This window comes from Oryctolagus cuniculus, chromosome 4, assembly GCF_051225735.1.
Source record: "Oryctolagus cuniculus isolate XC-2025 breed Fujian yellow rabbit chromosome 4, ASM5122573v1, whole genome shotgun sequence".
NCBI classification, from domain to species: domain Eukaryota; kingdom Metazoa; phylum Chordata; class Mammalia; order Lagomorpha; family Leporidae; genus Oryctolagus; species Oryctolagus cuniculus.
This window is the reverse complement of record NC_142870.1, coordinates 30265900-30287401: the sequence shown is the minus strand read 5'-3', so window position 1 is coordinate 30287401 and position 21502 is coordinate 30265900. Positions and strand designations below refer to the sequence as shown.

General features: G+C 37.6%; 1 long non-coding RNA gene across 4 annotated transcripts in view; it reads left to right on the top strand.

The window, feature by feature from the left end:
- LOC103350594 (uncharacterized) overlaps positions 1-17203 on the top strand; it is a 647925-nt gene extending 630722 nt beyond the window's left edge. The window contains exon 12 of one of the 4 annotated variants that reach the window (XR_016232321.1): positions 16959-17203. This is a non-coding gene — a long non-coding RNA (uncharacterized LOC103350594). Of the gene's footprint in view, positions 1-637; positions 703-1333; positions 1470-16958 lie in introns of those variants that run through there. The other 3 variants (XR_016232322.1, XR_016232319.1, XR_016232320.1) reach the window with 3 other exon arrangements.
- Positions 17204-21502: the final 4299 nt, after the last annotated feature.

Below are 21502 nucleotides of genomic sequence, written 5' to 3'. Positions count from 1 at the left end.
TTTAACAGAAGGCAACAATTCCTTGTACCTTTTTACACATTCTGTATCACTTGCAACATCCTAAACACGTTTCCCCTTCAGATATGTACATAATAAATGAAATACGGATTCACTGACTGGGGTGCAAATCCTCTTTTCTGATGACACCAGGATGATGTAATACTATAATTAAATGTAGGTCTGTATGCAAAGAGAAACACTGAGATCAATTTAAATACAGTTCAGAGTCCATTACCCATTTATGTTGCCTATCTTTATCTTCAATTCAATTTAAAAAGTGTTTAGTGAGCATCCACCATGTGTTGGACAACAAATAGCTAGGTAATGGCAATATAGTAAAGAACAGACAAAATTCTCTTCTCTCATGAAGGTTGTATTCCAGCGGAGATCACCTAATGTGTGTGTGTGTACGTGCACACATCTCTACGTGTATTCATATACACAAATATATGCTATTAACATATCTGAGAGAACATACACTAAGACAATCATTTCACCCTTGCCACATATTTGTTGTACATGTCTGAGAATTGTAACATGCAGATGCTAGAAAAGTTTCCTATTACCTGATCACTCAAAAAAAATTAGAACCTAACATATACATATTTCATTACTTTGTGTATGCCATCACTTTTAGGTTCACCTAGAACAATACTTTACCTTAAACATACCGAAGTTTAAACAAAGGAATTTTCCAGAGAAACTTCGAAAGTAAGCCAACATGATATTTTTAAATTACTACTTTTTTGTGATTATCTCTGTACCTTAATTAAATAATGGTTTAACTGATAACATAAAAATTATACATATCTATAGGGTACTCTGTGATACTTTGATACATGTATACATTATTTAATGTTAAAGCCAGGATAAACATATCTATCTCCTCAAACACTTATCAATTCTTTATGGTGGAAACATTAAAATATTTGATTTTTTCAATGCTTTTTTTTTTTTTTTTTAATTTTTGACAGGCAGAGTGGACAGTGAGAGAGAGAGACAGAGAGAGAAAGGTCTTCCTTTGCCGTTGGTTCACCCTCCAATGGCCGCCGCTGCAGCCGGCGCACCGCGCTGATCCGATGGCAGGAGCCAGGATCCAGGTGCTTTTCCTGGTCTCCCATGGGGTGCAGGGCCCAAGCACCTGGGCCATCCTCCACTGCACTCCCTGGCCATAGCAGAGAGCTGGCCTGGAAGAGGGGCAACCGGGACAGAATCCGGCACCCCGACCGGGACTAGAACCCGGTGTGCCGGCGCCGCAAGGTGGAGGATTAGCCTATTGAGCCACGGCGCCGGCCTCAATGCTTTTTTTTATTTATTTTTTTTTTAATGCAAGGAAAGCTTTGAGGCACAGCAGGCTAAGCCACCAATTACAACATCTACATCCTGTATTCGAGTGCAAGTTCAAATCTCAACCACTCTGGTCTAACTCCCTGCTATTGGTCCTGGAAAAGCATCAGAAGATAATCCAAGTACGTAGGTTTCTGCCACCCTTGTGGAGGATGAGACTGGAGTTACTAGCTCCTGGCTTGTACCTGGTCTAGACTGGCTCTTGTGATCATATGGCGAGTGAATTAGTGGATGGAACATCTCTCTGTAACTCTCTGTATCTCTCTCTCTCTCTCTCTCATTTTCTCTGGCACTTTACATTTCATATATATATAAAAAATCTTTAAAGACTAAAGGAAATTAGTGCTGTCAACACTATAGAATCTATGTCTTTAGTATCTAGTTTTTCTAGTTCAAGATTTAGTTAGATCATTCACTTTCACACTAGTGGGTAGTGAAAAGACAAATAAAATATTATGTCAGGGAAATATTTTGGAATATTTTCATTGTTTGAAAAGTTTTGATAAATTTTGCCATTCTGAAGGAAAATTCTGAGAAAAATTAAAGCCTTTTGCATTTCAATGTATAGTTCTTCCAGTTTGCCTTTTCCTTCATAAACACCAACTTCCTATGGGCAATGAATTAATAAAATGAGATTCAGTGCGTGGTAGATTCAGAGAGTCCTCCCCCTTTTAACCTATTTGAGACCTTTTCCATTGTTTTCTTTATTTAGCTGATCTTACCTTTAGGAAACTTAAACCTGTTTCTATGTGATTCTGGGAGTAATGTCAATCATATTGTCCAGCATATCCCAGAACATAGAAGAACACACACGACCTAACCTGAAATGATATTAGTAGTCTACTCTATGGACATTATGATAAGACAAGTTGTAGCTGAGCCACGCAAAGTAAAGTAATAGGAATTCCTTACTTGAATGATCTGAATTCCTTCTAAAGGTTTAGCTTCCTATGCCTTTGTGAGCTCTAAGTATGTGATTCTGGAGCCATATGTGAATGTGCTTGGTAACATATGAAAAAATCGACTCTGCAAAGGGAAAGGAGAACAAGAGACAATAGTGAAAATGAGAGAGGGTTGCAGTTATATAGATGAGTGGGAGAAGAGAGAGAGGGTTGGAAAGAGAAAGATAAATGAAGAAGCAAAGACATTTATTGTATAATTCTAATCCTACCACTCTACTCTCTTCCCAGCTATAGAAACCAATAAAATCCTTTTTGTTGTTATCTATAACACATAAAGATTGGATTTCCTAAAATGGGAATTTGGCTAAGTTGAGGAGGGATGAGTTAGAAGGATGATTAATTGCCACAGGGTAGAAATTGGTAATATTTTATGCTACAAGAAATAGGTTTAAAAGTGATATGTTACAGGACTGGCACCATGTCACAGTAGATTGATACTCCGTCAGCAGTGCAGGCATCCCATATGGGTGCTGGTCCTATTCCCGGCTGCTCCTCTTCCAGTCCAGCTCTCAGCTATGGCCTGGGAAAGCAGTAGAAGATGGCCCAAGTGCTTGGGCCCCTGCACCCATGTGAGAGACAGGAAGAAGCACCTGGCTCGTGGCTCCTGGCTTTGGATAGTTGCAGCTCTGGCCATTGCGGCCATTTGGGGAGTGAACCAGCAAATGGAAGACCACTCTCTCTGTCTCTCCCTCTCACTGTCTGTAACTCTACCTCTCAAATAAATAAATAAAATCTTTAAAAAAACTGTCTTGTTGCATCTCTGGTTTTCACATGTGCTCAATGAGGCTGAAGCTATAGAAAACTTGGTAGCAATTGTCAGGATTCTTTTTTAAAACAATTTTCCCCCAATGAAACCTTTCATTTAAGGAATATGGACTTCATGCATTTCATAAGTACAACTTCAGGAATATCGTGATTCTTCACACCATACCCACTTTTCCACCCACTCTCCCATCCCTCCTCCTCCCTCTCCAATTCCCAGTCCCATTATCCACTAAGATCCATTTTCAATTAACTTTATACACAGAGGACCAACTCTATACTAAGTAAAAGGTTCAACAATTTACATGGAAAACAAACGAAAAACTGTTCCTCAATTGTCAGGACAAGGGCTGTTCAATGTCATTCATATTGAAGCTAATTTTAGTTCTTTTTTATTTTTAGAAACTTAATAAACTTTAAAGAAGCACCCTAGGATGACACATATTTTGTGAGCACTTAGACATAGTTATAATGCAACTCTTTGAGGACAGAGGTTTTGCATGGCAAGCTAGTGCACAGTGACTCTTGTTAATTTAACAATTAACATTCTTATGCATGACATCAGTGATCACCTGAAGCTCTTGACATGAGCTGCCTAGAATATGGAAGTCTTTTAAATCCACAAGCTCAGTCAGTATTTAGATAAGGCCATAAGCAAAGTAGAAGTTCTCTCCTCCCTTCAGAGAAAAGTACCTCCTTTTTGATAACCACTTCTTCCCCTGGAGTCTCACCCACTGAGGGCCTTTATGTAGGACATTTTTTGCTACAGTGTCTTGGCTTTCCATGCTCTCATGAGCTTTTCAGCCAGGCTAGAATGCCTTAAGAGCTAATTCTGAGGACAGAGTTCTATTTAAAGCAATTGTCATTCTAAGAGTCTGCTGAGTAGACTGCTTCCCATGTTGGAACAGTCACTCCTTTTTAATTCTATCTATTATTATTATCAGACCCTCCATCCTATCCATATGATCACTTTAACACCTAAGATGGTATTTTTACCACCCAGCTTTAGGGAATCTGGGGATCCATAGCAAGTTTTTAAACTGTACCCTTGGAAGTAAGTCCATAGCAATGTTTGCAGAACCATACAGATTTACAGTTACTTTTCATAAACTTCATAATTAAAACTTCAAGAATATGTCATTCTTCCCATCACACCCACTCTCCCACCCATACTCTCAACCCCTTTACCTTCTCCCTCTTTTATTCTCACCCTATTTTTTTTACTAAGATCTATTTTCAATTTACTTTATACACATATGTTTAACTCTATGTTAAGTAAAGAGTTCAACAAACAGTATTTAAAAAAATAACTGTTCCTCAACAGTCAGTACAAGGGCAGTTCAAGACATTGCTTCTCAAAGTGTCAGTTTCACTTCTCCAGATTGCATTTTAGGTGCGCTATTAGTTATCACAGGCCAGGGAGAACATGTGGTATTTGTCTCTTTGGGACTGGCTTATTTCATTAAATATGATGTTTTCCATGACTGGATTTTTTTTTACTACTGTGTAGTATTCCAAAGCGTACATATCCCATTATTTCTTTATCTAGTCTTCAGCTGATGGGCATTTGGCTTGATTCCATGTCTTAGCTATTGCGAATTGAGCACATGGAGTGTAGATAATTTGGGTTGATTCCATGATTTGCTATTGTGAATTCAACACATAGGAGTGCAGATAATTCTTTCATATGCTGATTTAAATTTCCTTGGGTAAATTCCCATTAGTGAGATGGCTGGGTTTTATGGTAGGTCTACATTCAGATTTCTGAGGAAGTTTTATACTGTCTTCCATAGTGGTTTACCAATTTACATTCCCACAACAGTGGTTTAGGGTACCTTTTCCCCCACATCCTTGCCAGCATATGTTGTTTGTTGATTTCTAATGGGGGAGAGGTGAAATCTCATTGTGATTTTGATTTGCATTTCCTTGATGGCTAGTGATCCTGAGCATTTTTTCATGTGTCTGTTGGCCATTTGGATTTCCTCTTTTGAAAAATGTCTTTTTAAGTCCTTTGCTTATATTTCTTTAACTCAGTTGTTTGTTTTGTTGTTATTGAGTTTCTTGATCTCTTTATATATATTCAGGTTATTAATCCTTTATCAGTTGAATAGTTTGCAAAGAATTTCTCTGATAATGTTTGTTGCCTCTTCGCTCAGTGTTTCTTTTTCTTCTCAATTCGATGTAATCCCATTTGTTAATTTTGGCTTTAATTGCCTGTGTCTCTGGGGTCTTTTCCAAGAACTCTTTGCCTATGCCAGTGTCTTGCAGGGTTCCCCCGAAGTTCTCTAATAATTTGATGGTGTTGGGTCATGGATTTAGGTCTTTAATCCATTTTGAATGCAATTTTGTGTAAGGTGTAAGGTAGGGGTCCTGCTTCATACTTCTGCATGTGGAGATCCAGTTTTCCCAGCACCATTTGCTGAAGACTATCCTTGCTCCAGGGATTGGTTTTAGATCCTTGGGAAGAGATAAGTTGGTTGGAGATGCTTGGATTGATTTCTGGTGTTTCTATTTTCCATTGGTCTATCCATACATTTTTGAACCATTACTATTTGTTTTGATTATAACTGCCCTATAATATGTCTTCAAATCTGGTATTGTGATGCCTCTGGCTTTATTTTTGTTGTATAAGATTGCTTTAGCTATTTGGGGTCTCCTGTGTTTCCATATGAATTTCAGCAGCATTTTTTCTATATCTGAGAAGAATGTCCTTGGTGTTTTGATTGGTATCAGATTGAATCTGTAAAGTGCTTTTGGAAGTATGGCCATTTTGATGATATTGAATCTTGCAATCCATGAAGATGGAAGATTGTTCCATTTTTTCTATCTTCTTCTATTTCTTTCTTTAGTGTTTTATAATTCTTTTTTTAACTTATATTTAATGAATATAAATTTCCAAAGTATAACTTATGGATTACAATGGCTTCTCCCCCCATAACTTCCCTCCCATGTCTGGCAATCTATCCATTTCTTGTAGGATTCCCAGTTTGTTGGCATACAGCTCTTTGTAGTAATTTCTGATGATTCTTTTTATTTATGTAGTGTCTATTGTTACATTTCCTCTTTCATCTCTAATTTTATTAACTTGGATCTTCTCTCTTTTTTTTAAGTTTTTGTGCCAATGGTGTGTCAATTTTAGTTATTAAAAAAACAGTTCTTTGTTTTGCTGATATTTTGTATCATAATTTTGGTTGCAATTTTGTTTATTTTCTCTAATTTATTTTTTTATTTTTAATTTATTTAGTAAGTATAAATTTCCAAAGTACAGTTTATGGATTACATTGGCTTTCCCTCCCATAACTTCCCTCCCACTCGCACCCCTCCCATCTCCCACTCCCTCTCCCATTCCATTCACATCAAGATTCATTTTCAATTATCTTTATATACAGAAGATCGATTTAGTATATATTAAGTAAAGGTTTCATCAGTTTGCACCCACACAGAAACACAAAGTGTAAAATACTGTTTTAGCACTAGTTATAGCATTACTTCACATTGGACAACACATTAAGGACAGATCCCACATGAGTAGTAAGTACACAGTGACTCCTGTTGTTGACTTAACAATTTGACACTCTTGTTTATGGCATCAGAAATCTCCCTAGGCTCTAGTCATGAGTTGCCAAGGCTAAGGAAGCCTTTTGATTTCGCTGATTTCGATCTTATTCCGACAGGGTCATAGTCAAAGTGGAAGTTCTCTCCTCCCTTCAGAGAAAGTTACCTCCTTCTTTGATGGCCCCGTTCTTTCCACTGGGATCTCACTTGCAGAGATCTTTCATTTAGGTTTTTTTTTTTTTTTTTTTTTTTTTTTTTGTGTGTGTGTGTGTGTGTGTGTGTGTTTTCTTTCCAGGGTGTCTTGGCTTTCCATGCCTAAAATACTCTCATGGGCTCTTCAGCCAGATCTGAATCCCTTAAGGGCTGATTCAAAGGCCAGAGTGCTGTTTAGGACATCTGCCACTCTATGAGTCTGCTGTGTATCCCGCTTCCTATGTTGGATCGTTCTATCTGTTTTTGATTCTATCAATTAGTATTAGCAGACACTAGTCTTGTTTTTGTGATCCCTTTGACTCTTAGACCTATCAGTGTGATCAATTTTGAACTGAAATTGATCACTTGGACTAGTGTGATGGCATTGGTACATGCAACCTTGATGGGATTGTATTGGAATCCCCTGGCACGTTTCTAACTCCACCATATTTTCTCTAATTTTAATTATTTGTTTCTTTCTACTAGTTTTGGGCTTTGTTTCTTGTTGTTTTTCTAGATCATTGAGATGCATTGATGACTCATTTACTTAGAACCTTTCCAATTTCTTGATGCAGGCACCAATTGTTTAAACTTTCTTCTTCTTAACACTGCCTCTGCTGTATCCCATAAGCTTTGATATGTTGAGCTGTCATCTTCATTTGTTTTCAGAAGTTTTTTTCTTTCTTTTTTTTTTTTTTTGATTTGGAGAAAGAAATGGGCATTCAAGTAAAGGAGAGGTATAGAACTCCTAATAGACATGAAAGAAAAGATCATCACCATGACACATGGCAGTCAAACTCTTCACAGTAAAACATAAAAAAGAATTTTAAAATGTGCGTGAGAGAAACACCAGATTACTTTCAGAGGATCTCCAATTAGACCAGCAGTGGACTTCTAATAAGAAATCCTACAAGCTAGGAGACAATTGTGAGACATATTACAAGTCTTGAGAGAAAAAACTGTCCACCCAAAATACTGTATATACAAAGCTCTCATTTATGAATTAAGGTGAAATAAAGTATTTGTCTCCTTCTACAATATTGCACATAAGTACCCAGGTTAGAAATGAAAGGCAATATAAGTGGCAGGTGGCTGATATGGCAGCAACAGTTTGTCTTTATGTATAAAGACACACACACATACACACACTATATATATATATATATATATATATATATATACATATATATATATATATATATATCCATAAGGACATAGCTAAATCATGTTAGAGACTTATAAAGAAACTAGATGGGGGCTTTTTCTGCCCCTGTCTTTCCTCTTTAACTTGGGACAAATTATCAAGATCTGGCCACTTGACAAAGAGTATTAATTATATGCTCCCCAGTAGTCTAGGATTTTTGGCTTGAGGAAGATAAGGCAGGGAGAGTAAAGTGCTGCAGAAATGGTGAAGAAGTATTCCTTAAACTGATCTATGTCTTTGAATTTTATCAATCTAGAGTGACACAACCAACTGCACATTTTCTTTTCTTGGGCTAGGATGTTTATGTAATTTACATTCTAGTGAAAGTCTATCTGTATATTTGGGAGCACAAATGAAGTCCTTGTGCTGCAGTATTTTTCTGAATACTCATTCTACTTCACTTTGTGTTTATTCACTCTTGACATGTTACACTTTATTCAGGGAGGAAAGATGGTTGAAAACTTGTTAGATTTATGTTTTTATGTTTTTGCAAGAGTATAGAGGAAATGATTAGTCCTCTTTTCTAGTCCCTCAAAGAACAATTCAGGGAGTAATCTACTTGAACATGATAGGTTTGGATTTTGTGATGGTGGGCAAGCAGGTAAATTAGTTCTGTATTTCTTATAAACTAGGAATAAGAATAATGATAATGCTTATCTTATACTATTATTATGAAGAATATTGAGTTAATTTATGTAAAAATCCTAGAACAGTGGTTGGCAAATGCAAAGCTCTATAACAGGATACCTATCTACAATCCACATAACTAACTCCATGGATGCCCAGCATTTATTAGTAGTAATAGTAGTGCCAGAATTAATAGTAATAAAAATAATTGTGATAACAATTTTTAATACACACTGAATGCTTTATGATGAATTTTCTTGTATTTACCGTATCATACAAGTAGCTTTGGAGGAATTTCTCCCTTTCTACGTGTTCTCAAGGTAGGACTGCTACTTATGCAACTATTTTGTAGGTTTTTAGATTGGCCAAGTTATGTAGGCTAGGTGAGATGCATAGGGTACCTCAAAAACTTTATGGAAAAACAGAATTATTTTTAAATCTGGTTTGGGCTTTGTGAGGTGTAGAGTTAAGCTTAGTGTTAGGATGCATGCATACCATATTAGAGTGCCTCGGACTGAGTTCTGCCTCTGCCTCCAATTTAGCTCCTTGATAATGTGGCTGGGAGGCAGCAGATGATGGTTCAACAACTTCAGTTCCTACCACCCATGTGGAAGATGTGGAGGGAGTTCCTGATTCTTGGCTTCAGCATGGTCCAGCCCTAACTGTTGCAAGTATTTAAGGAGTGAATCAACAGTTGAAAGTTTTCTTCCCTGCCCCCCTAACCCGACTTTCAAATAAATAAAAGTGAGACAGCTAACAATTCTTGTGAAGAATATTACAAGAAAAATTTGAAATCCATGTGTAGGTTTCATAATATGTATTTCAAAGAACTTTTAGAAGACCTTTCATGAGCATGGGTTTAAAATTATTTTTCACAAAAATAAATTCATCCATAATTCCATTTTCCACCAAATTTTTGAAGTACCCTTGTAATACTCATCTCCTAAGCATAATGCTTGCTCTGAAAGATAAAGTTGTGCAACAGTCCAATCCAGAGAACTTTCCTGAAATTTTCAGAATATGAAGTCAAAGAGGGTAACCCTTGATTCCTATTGAATGGAAAACCACAAATATGTAGACCAGAAGACAGAAAAATCCTTGTTTCTTCTGTGTAGAAAAAAATCTGTTTGAGAAAAGATTCAGAGGGAGCTCATATACTTATTGCCCAAATCCAATCTTTATGGGATATTTCTTCATTATTTTTATTACATTTCTCTTCCATCCATATTCACAAAGAAATATCATTTTTTCCTTAAGCAGAAATGAGCTGTTTTATTGCTCACAATCAGAAGTGACTGTAATAGGGCAGGTTGATATTATGGGCTAATGAATGTGGTGCAGTTTGACAAATGCCTTACTGAAAGCCAGTTGCAGGAAAGAAATTCTGAAAGATTTCTTACAGATCATTCAGACCACTGGTCTTGGAGAGAGTGTGTTAGCTCGTGATTTCAAGAAGAATCTACTGGCTGTGTCAAGCAAATCATTCAGTATTGCTGATATCTAATGTGACAACAGAGAAAAGGGTTATCTGGATGAGAGAGATGAACTGCAAGTCCATGGTCTGAACAGCAGGAAACTCTGGGCATTTATTGTTATTAACTAAATACGAAAGATCAAAATCAAGTTCACAAACCAAAATGTTTGTATATTAACTTAGGGAAATCAACACTTGATCCTGAGGTACTCGAGCCATTTCAGGAGGCACTCCCTGCTGGCAGACAAGCTCAATACTGAAGACTAATAGGATGAGGTTATTCTAAATTTAATACTATGAAATACCAAAAGTATGATCCATGACAAAAGTGATGTTGAACTTTATCAGAAAAAACCCTTTTACTCTGAAAAGGATATTTTTTAAGAACTAAGAAAGTATTGGCAAATTGCATACTTAATAAGCTACTTGTATTGAAACTAGTTTGTAACTCAACAATAACAACTCAATACAAATATAAACAAAAAATTTAACAAGTCCCTTCATCAAAGAAGATGGACAAATGGCAATTAAAATGAAATAGACACATCAGTTATCATTAGGGAAAAGCAAATTAAAACCATAATGAGATATCACTACACTTCTATTAGAGTAGAAAAAAAAGCCACTAAACCAATAATGACAAAAGCTGTCAATGATGTGGAACAAAAGAAACTCTCATTCATTACTAGTGAGAATGCAAAATGGCACAGCCATTTTGAAGGTAGCTTGGTAATTTTTTTTAAGATTTTTTTATTTGAAATTTAGAGTTAACAGAGAGTGAGAGAAAGAGGACAGAGATGGAAAGAGACACACCCAGAGAGAGAATGAGAGAATATCTTTTATTTCGTTCTCTCAAGTGGCCACAAGGGCCAAGGCTGGTTCAGGCTGAAGTCAGGAGCCAAGAGCTCCATCCAGGTCTTCCATGTGGGTGCAGGAGCCCAAGCACATGGGCCATCTTTTGTTGCTTTCCCAGATGCACCAGCAGGAAGCTAGATCAGAAGTGGGGCAGCCAGAACTCGAATGGGTACCCATATGGGATGCCAGCGTTTAAGCAGCAGCTAGGGTCTCAGGTAGCAGCCACACATGATACCCCACAACACCAGTTCCTTGGCAGTTTCTTGTACATGTAAACACAGACTTGACAGGCTACTGAGAAGTGAAGTGAGTTGAAAATTTTGGCCATACTAGAATCCATATATTACTACAATAGTTTTATTCATAATTAATAAAAGTAGAAATTAGATGTCCTTTAACAGGATAATGGATAAAGAGAACTGTGGAATATATGTAATATATAACGCTATTCATTAATAATAAGGAACATGCTATTAGTTAATGAAAGAGTATGAATAATGCTTACATGTATTTTTAGTATTTGAAGGAAGCTAGATCCAAAAGGCTACATATTGTATCATTCCATTTAGTGACATTCTAGAGACAGCAAAAGCCACAGAGATGGAAAATAGATTAGTGTTTATTAGGCACTGGGGAATCAGGGAGCAGTTGATAATAAATGGCACACACAGTGTAATTTTTAGAGTAAAGAAACTGCTCAGTACAGTGCTGAGGTGATGGAGACACGTTTTCGCATCACGAAAGTGATTTTAATGTTTATCTTTTTAAAAAAGAGAAGTAAACATTAACATTAACACAGATATCAGGGTATATTAGGATGCAGATTGTGACAACATGAGTCTAATGTATCACAAATGTATGCTACAGTCTCACTGAGGAAGATGAGGAAAGGCAAAGGGGTTGACATAAGTAAGCTTGGCTTGATATTTTAAAGGTAGAGGCAAAAGAAATTGTGCATAAACTGTATTTTAGTTGATAAAAATATGTCTTGCAAGGTGGTATGGCTTAATCAATTCACATATCTGTATCTGTACCTATATCTATAGATGCGTATATATCTACATCTTTAGCTCTGTCATATTCACATATACCTATCTCCCTGGGTTGAACTAGTAAGAATGATAGAGGGGTACCCTAGGTTTCTAATCATCAGAGTGGTTACTACTAAAAGGAAAACAAATAGTCTAAAATAAACCTTATGGTACTGGATTAAGGTTGGAAACATCAGTATGAACTTATTTTTAAGACATTGAGAAAGAGAGAGATGTATATTTATAGAAGCAATTATAGATTATGTGTGCTCACTGGCGTTTACAATCCATGTATTACCTGACTCTTTATAAAGAGTATTTAAGCAATGACATTGCAGCAGTCACAAGCACACTCAGATTGCTGTTCTTTGTTTGCATGCATTATTCTCTAATGAAAGATAGCAGATATGTCTTATTTGTGGGCTGTAGAAGGGAAAATTCAAGATGAGTAAATAGCATCTTGGAGTACCAGAAAGTAAAGAAATGCTCAAAAAACAAAAAGATGGGGACACGGTCAAAGGATAAAGGAGCCAACTTGAAAGAACTCAATGTTCAAAGCAACAAAAAATTTAAGCAACAAATAATGTAGTATTAGATTATAAGCTCATGAATAAAATAAATCTCTCTATCTATCTATCTATCTATCTATCTACAAAGTGATATACAAAATTAAAAATAGTTGGAGGAGTAAAGAAATCTACATTGCAGAATTCCAAATGTAAGAGCTGCCCCGTGTAGGAGACATCGCTTAATTGCTAGCCTATCCCATAAACCTGAGAGTGGGATAGATTTTGTGAGTTGTTTGCAAAGAATTGGAAAGGGGGAGAATAGTGATTTATAGTGGAGAAATCTTGTTACCACTTTCTTATCCAAATGATAAAGGTTCACTTTATTAATGATTTCATGTGAATATCATGTAACAGCAGATATGATAAGATAAAAATGGTGCATTCTCTTCCTTGGGATTTTTTTCCTACTCATAATTAGTTTCTTACCATAAGAAAACCATAAAATAATCCCAAGACATGGGGCAAGTGCCAGTTGAAAAAAATCAGACTCAGGAAAGACTGTAAAATACTCGCAGGCCAGAATCTACTCCACAGATTGGACAATCAAATGCAAAGTGGTGCCCTGGGTTGGATCCTGGAACAGAAGGAGGCCTTTATGAAATTAAAAACTGATAAAGTCCAGAAAAAGTTTGGAGTTTAGTTAAGTAATAACAGTAATGTACCAGTGTCATTGTGGGCACATTGTTTGGATGAATTTGTGGAAAGATAAGATGTTAACCATCCGGGAAGTTGGCTAAGGGGTGATTTAGAACTCTTTGTTCTATCTTTGCAACTTTTCTGCAAATCTAAAAATATTTCAAAATAATATGTACATTTCAAAAGTAAATCTGGAATATTCTTAATAATTCTTTATTAATGTATACATTGTGATTTGGGGGCTGCAAATATGCTTCTGTTAAAAAAATAAAGATATAATCATAGGCTAAGTTTCTTCTTTTTCAATCACTAAATAAAGAAGGCAAAGTATCTTTTGTTCATCCCTTATTGAGATCCCTTAGTTCACAGTATGCATCTGAAGTCAGCAGAGAGACAAAGGAATCATTGGCATTTTTACTGTCATAATAACTAACAGATACAGATCAGGGGTCCTCCCAGTCCCAGCCAGTGGGTGGTTTCAGTTATTTTTCCCAGCAGGATCTTCTTTGAGTAATGATAGCAAATTATATATGACTTTATTAAGCACTTTTCACTTTTCAAAAGAAAGCTACTTTTCATTAAATGTAAAATAATAGTAGTTATACCAGTAATGACACCATCTTGCCATCATAAGAACCATTTTTTTTATTTACTGTAGAAATCACCTCACATTATGTATTGAGCTTGTTGTAAAGTCTAAATGCAACATAAATTGTCTCTAGTATGACATTTTTAAAGCCTGAGTGAAGCAAAAATAAAATCCTCACACTAAAAGACTCAAATCACTGACTTTAGGAAATTTCAAGTGAAACATTAACAAAGAATATTTTCATAGAAAATTTATGATTGAGAAGAAAGAATAGCCGATTCTAAAATTTATTTGTATCATGAGCTCAGTAGATTTATGAAAGAAAGAAAGTCAAGGTATTTTTAAAATCTAAGTAATAATAAAAGTAGAAGTAATGGCAGTAGTCAAGACTTGCTGTAGCATTTTGTTCTGTGAAAGGCACAGTGAGAGTAAGAGCAAGACAAAGAGAGAGAGAGACAGAGAGAGAGAGAGACAGAGAGAGAGACAGAGACAGAGAGAGAATGCTTCCATTGGCTGCTTCACTCCCTGAATGCCTTCATCAGCCAGTACAAGGTCAAGTTGAAGCCAGATTCCTGAAAATTTCATCGAGTTGTCCCATGTAGGTGGTAGGGACCCACCTACTTGAGACATCACCTGTTGCCTCCTAGGTTGCTCTTTAGATTGGAAGCAGAGATGAGACTTGAGCCATGTCACTCCAATAGGGGAAGTGGGAATCCCAAGTGGTGTCTTAACCACTGTGGGACTATGCCCACCCTTATTATAGTGCCTTTAATCAGCAGACACTGCTATTTTGTCTTTACTCATTTTCATGATGATTTCTCGTGGCTTCTTTCCTGGAGAACCTGAGGTATGTAATATTAGTTTCCTTCTGAGAACTGAGTTACTTAAAGTACTTGTGTAGCTTGTTGCTTAACAATGATACTGCTGTGTACAACATTAATTAAGCATGCAAAATAGATTGTATTTTAAAATATTTTTTCATTTATTCGGCTTATATGTGTTCTACCTAATTTTGATGATAAGCAAAGTGGGCCTTTGAAATAAAACTTGGTAAAATTATTAATATATAAACCTGAATGTCTTCCAAACATTTGTCTGATTAAATAGTGATAAATAAAAATATTGTTTAATAATGCTCACATTGAGGTATAATTCAGGAGATTTGGGAAAATCTGAGATGAATCTCAAACTCCAAGCTTATTTGGAGTAGATATACATTATTCCCTGAACAAAAAGCAGTGCAAGGGCCCATGGTGTGATGTAGTGGGTAAAGCCACAGTCCAAGGTGCCAGCATCCTATTGGGTACCAGTTTAAGTCACTGCTGCTCCACTTCTAATCCAGCTTCTTGCTAATGCGTCTGGGAAAGCAGCAGAGGATGGCCTAAGTGCTTGGGACCCTGCCCCCATGAGGAAGATCGGGATAAAGCTCTTGGTTCCTGTCTTTGGCTGGCCTAGCCCTAGTTGTAGAGATCACTTGGAGGGGAGAAACAGCATGTGAAAGGTCTTTCTCTGTCTCTTGCACTCTCTCTGTAACTCTGACTTTCAAATAAAGAAATCTTTTTTTTTTTAATAAACAGTACAAACGTATTGTCTTGTGTGTTTTTATTCTATTATTTTCTGTAGTAGGCACTTTGCTAGAATTTTTGGTTTCTAACAAATTTTCACAATTGCCAGTAAAATATATTACTTATTTTAAGTTTAGGTCAACCAAGGACAATTAAATTTTGTCCAAAAAATCACAGGAAACCCAACATTTGGAAATCCCATTATGACCTCCAATGAAACTTTGTAGAAAGTTGAACTCATCATTTACTAATTTCTTCAAACATTAACACACCTATAAACAGCAGCATTCTTTAATGTGAGATATTACGGAGAACTTCCTAAAGAAGATATTTCCCTTTTGCTCAATGTTTTAAAAAAGTAACAAATCATCAAATTTGGCTGCTTATCTTTGAAATACTGTTTGGAGTCACAGCTTCTTTGCAGTTGTGTCCACAACCACCATCATCAAGCTAGTTAGCTTTTCAAGTCTCGACTGGCGGTTGACTTTCCTATTCTCAGTCCGCCTACTCAGCAGTTCATTTACTTGACATCTCAGCAGATTACCTGTCTCTGTTCCCCTGTAGATTGCATACAATTTTCCCATTTTGGGGCAACTTTTTACTCTACCTACAAATTTCTCTTAACTCACTTCTATTTAAATTTTCCAGTCAAGCCTTTTATCTCTCAGCCCTCTGAGTTCCTCAACCCATTATGTTTCTGGTACAAAAAAATCTCAACTTACTATTAACTAATAATCCACTTTACGTAATTTTAAAGTTTTACCTCCAAACATACTTGAGTAGTTAAAGTCATGTCTTATACTCTGTGTCTCTTTCACAATGCTAGTTTAGTGATAGAGTCAATAAATATGAATATTTGACTGCTTTTTTGATAAAAGTTGTTTAGTGCCTCTGGGAATATTATTATGTATGAGTGATAGCAGGCCTAGTCTCCCTTAAATTTTCATTTGTGATGCAAAGAATGGTGAAAATGAAGCTAAAAAGCCAGGGCTAGGGACAGGTGATTGACCTAGAGGCTAAGATGCCACTTCGGATGCCTGAATGTCACATCAGAATGTTGGTTTTGAGGCTGGCTTCACTTCTGATTCCAGACTTCTGTTAATGTGTACCCTGGGAGACAGCAGATGATGGCCAAAGTCACTGGGTCCCTGCCACCCATGTGACAGACTGAGATTGAGTTCCTGGCTTCTGGCTTAAGCTGACCCAGTCTCAACCATTTTGGGCATTTAGAGAGTGAGCCAGTGAGTTCAGTGCTGCCTTTCCTTTGCCTGTCACGTCTGACTCTCATCTCTCTTTCTGCTCTCTCTTTTTTCTCTACCCCTCTGCCTCTCAAAACAAACAAAAACTAGTGTGTAAATAATTTTCCTTCTGGGTAGTCTACCAAATAATAACATTGTGGTGTACTTGTGTAGGACATAATGGAGTATGATGATATAAGAAACTGTCTTGTTTTTTTTTTTACACAGATATTACTATTAAGTTTGAATATAAGTTTAAGTAAAATAAATATACTCATTTTATAATGTGGTTAGAGAGTGTGCGATTAGAAACTGGTAGAGTTAGGTAAGAATTTCCTTCTTCTATTTTCAGGAATTACTCTAAAGCAATGAAGATGAATATGGAGATGGAGATGGAGATGGAGAAGGAGATGGAGAAGGAGAAGAAAGAAGAGTACAAAAATAGAAACCCACATTAAAAAAAAATAAGGCTCTATCTTAAAAATCACGCAGTGAGATGAAGTTCTACCTAAATCAATTCTCTTTACAATGAAGTATGGGAAGATACCCAGAGAAGGTATCTACAGCTGCAGAGCAAAAAAAAAAAAAAAAAAAAAAAAAAAAAAACCCTCATCATATGTAGTTTAAGACAATTATTCAGGGAGGGTATAAAACCAGTGTCCGCTGTTTACAAAAGAAGCAGTGTACTTAGAAGAACCCTTGTATTTGAACTGATTTAAAAGAGACGTCAAGAAGAAATTCACAAAGAAAGGACATTCAAAATATATTTGCAAGTAGCAGTCTGTTGCTGAAGCTGGCGGGGATCAGAGAAGCTGAATCATGAGGAAATCCACAGTTAGCAATCTTGATTAACTGGGCCAAGGATGGGGGCGGGGGTGGCATTGGCAAAAGGAACTCATTTGATTAAACAACCTGGATTAACAGGAACATTTCTGCTTGCCTGCAATATGACTCTAGCCATTGTTAAAAATTTCTCCAAATATGCAGCCTAGAGAAAAAATACTCATATCTGTCCAAATACAGTAAATAAAAAGGAGCCAAAACAAGGAGAACACAGGAAACAAAAAAGAGACACGAAAACTTAGTGAAAAAGAATTATATAAAATGATGCCAGTGCCGCGGCTCACTTGAGTAATCCTCCACCTGCGGCACCGGCATCCCATATGGGTGCACCGGCATCCCATATGGGTGCTGGGTTCTAGTCCCAGTTGCTCCTCTTCCAGTCCAGCTCTCTGCTATGGCCTGGGAGGGCAGAGAAGGATGGCCCACGTGCTTGGGCCCCTGCACCTGCATGGGAGAGCAGGAAGAAGCACCTGAGCACCTGGCTCCTGGCTTTGGATCAGCGCAGCTGATCTGTCTGTCTGTCTCTCTCTCACTGTCTATAACTCTACCTGTCAAATAAAAAAAAAAGAAAAAGAATTATATAAAATGTGATGCATAAGTAATTCAAGCAAAGAGAATCAAAATTTGCATATGTTATATTTCAGCAGATAAAAAGTAATTCAAATAATCCAAAAAAAGTAATTAATAGTAATTAATTAATAAAAAGTAATTAATAGTGATCATAGTGAATGTGTATATATATATATATTTTTTTTTTTTCTGACAAGCAGAGTGGACAGTGAGAGAGAGAGACAGAGAGAAAGGTCTTCCTTTTTGCCGTTGGTTCACCCTCCAATGGTTGCCGCGGCCAGCGCGCTGTGGCCGGCGCGCTGTGGCCGGCGCACTGCGTTGAACTGAAGGCAGGAGCCAGGCGCTTATCCTGGTCTCCCATGGGGTGCAGGGCCCAAACACTTGGGCCATCCTCCACTGCACTCCCTGGCCACAGCAGAGAGCTGGCCTGGAAGAGGGGCAACCGGGACAGAATCCGGCACCCTGACCGGGACTAGAACCTGGTGTGCTGGCGCCGCAAGGCGGAGGATTAGCCTAGTGAGCCGCGGCGCCGGCCGGCAGTGAATGTATATTAATACTGGAAAACGTAGAGAATAGTCAGGACAAAGTGATACATAGAGATACAGTCTACCAGCTGTTTTCAGCTGGTATAAAAGCAACAAAAGGGGCTGGCATTGTGGTGTTAAGCCATTGGCTGCGATGCTGACAACCCATATGGCCACTGGTTCAAGCCCTGGCTGCTCCATTTCTGATTCAGCTCCCTGCTAATGAGCTTGGGAAAGAAGCAGAGGATGGTCCAACTGCTTGAGGACCTCCACTCATGTGGGAGACCCAGATAAAGTTCCTGTCTCCTGACTTTGTCTTGACCCAGTCCTGGCCATTTGGGACATGATCTCCCTCTCTCTCTCTCTTTCTCTCTCTCTCTCTCTCTGGAACTCTGCCTTTCAAATATATAAAATAAATATTTTTTAAAAAAGCAACAAAAACCATTTTGAGCATATAGGCATCCAGAAAATGCTGTTAAGAAATTTGCTTGTAGGGCCGGCGCCGCGGCTCACTAGGCTAATCCTCCACCTAGCGGCGCCGGCACACCGGGTTCTAGTCCCGGTCGGGGCGCCGGATTCTGTCCCGGTTGCCCCTCTTCCAGGCCAGCCCTCTGCTGTGGCCCGGGAGTGCAGTGGAGGATGGCCCAGGTGCTTGGGCCCTGCACCCCATGGGAGACCAGGAAAAGCACCTGGCTCCTGCCATCGGATCAGCGTGGTGCGCTGGCCGCAGTGTGCCAGCCGCGGCGGCCATTGGAGGGTGAACCAACGGCAAAGGAAGACCTTTCTCTCTGTCTCTCTCTCTCACTGTCCACTCTGCCTGTCAAAAAAAAAAAAAAAAAAGAAATTTGCTTGTAGAAATTAATAGAGAATCAACTATTCATCAATTAAGATATGAATTGAGAAACAATAGTAAATGAGTCATGCACAGTGCTGTTATAAGTTAATCAAGGGCTATTTATGGAAAGGAAAGTTAATGTTATAGACCTAACAAGGCCCATATTATGTAAATAGTAGTATTCCATCCCAAAAGGGAAGAATTAGTCACAGGTATGTAAGAACACTTATCTTTCTCTTTTTTTGTAGCTGAAGAATCGAGAAATCATTTATTACTTTAAAATCAAGTACTGAAATTTTAAAACCAAAGATAAGTAATATGTTCAAGAAAAATGTAGTAGTTGGGAAAGGCAAGAGAAGAGGCAGAGTGAAGCAGTGGGAAAGGACATCATTACTTAGTACAGGGAATTAATAAGCCCTGCCCGAGATAGAAATTAGTCTGCTATCAAAATGATAGGCAATAACCCTTGGTGAATTACCATGAAGTTAATGAAACTTATGCTTCAAGGGTCTTATTTACACAGATCCCTTTTATGCTGTGTTATGATTTCTGTTCTCATAATTACAAAGAAGTTTTAAAAATTTCCTGGTTAATTTTACTTAGTTTCTTTCTATTCTTTTTTTTTTCAAGATGTTTCTTCTTAGATCCATAAAACCTGAATCACCTTTGGCTCTAAGCATAAATGTCACAAAAAGTACACAAGCATACAAAAGCAAAAATAATAGGCAAGCAAAAGAATCAGAAATTATGGCATAAGATTATTAGAAAAACATAAACCGAATAAGCATATATATGAGGATAAAACTAAGATGAAATGCATCTTGGTTTTAAAAAATTTAAATAGAGGGCCGGCGCCGTGGCTCAATAGGCTAATCCTCCACCTTGCGGTGCCGGCACACCGGGTTCTAGTCCCGGTTGGGGCGCCGGATTCTGTCCCGGTTGCCCCTCTTCCAGGCCAGCTCTCTGCTATGGCCAGGGAGTGCAGTGGAGGATGGCCCAGGTGCTTGGGCCCTGCACCCCATGGGAGACCAGGAAAAGCACCTGGATCCTGGCTCCTGCCATCGGATCAGCGCGGTGCGCCAGCTGCAGCGGCGGCCATTGGAGGGTGAACCAACGGCAAAGGAAGACCTTTCTCTCTGTCTCTCTCTCTCTCTCACTGTCCACTCTGCCTGTCAAAAATAAAAAAATAAAAATAAAAAAATAAAAAAATAAAAAATTTAAATAGACTCCTAGATAGTGTATACCACAGAATCACCTTAAACATTTTTAAAAAGTAACATGTAGTAGAGTAGGGAAGTGAAAATCAAATATAAATCAGAAATTATAATATTTATATCTGGAAAGGTAAAAATCCAAAAAAAGCATAAACAATAAGAAATATATCACTGCATAATATTTTAGTCCACTTGGAGCATTCTAGAAAATACCTTGGACTAGATGGCTTCTAAACAACAGAAATTCATTTCTCACAAGTCTGGTGAGTGGAAATCAAAATTCAGGGGCAGACTCACTGCCTGTCAGTGGTCGGTTTGAAAATGGAACTTTCACCTTGTATCTTCACATCGGAAAAGCCATAAAAAAGATCCCCCGAGCTTCTGTTAGGGTACTTAGTTATACGATGTAAGCGACTCCCCGAAGGACCCACCTCCTAATATTATCACTGGCGGGTAGAATATCAACAAGTGATTTTGGGAGTTGAGGAAACATAAACATGCAGATCATAATAATGAATAAGAAAAATCGAATGATCCTCCTACATAATCTGTGAATAGAAGTATGTAGCAACAATTGTCATACAGGAAAAAATCAAGAACATACTTGGAGAAGGTGAGATGAATATATTAGTTGTATGTAACTTACATTCACCCGAGTATGTAATAGATCAAATAGCCATCCAGTAAGTATATATTTATGGGAGGTTGACATAGCTCAATTAATGAAATATTACTAATTGATATTGTTGATTTTGTTTCAGGAATGCAAATAGAAAGATTAATTTTGTGATCATTATGGGACGTTCACAATAGGGGACAGGCAAACACATTCACACATCCTTCTTGGGCTGACATAAAGTAGTGAATGATGGAGAGCAATGATAATCCTGAGGGCAAAAGCTATTACCAG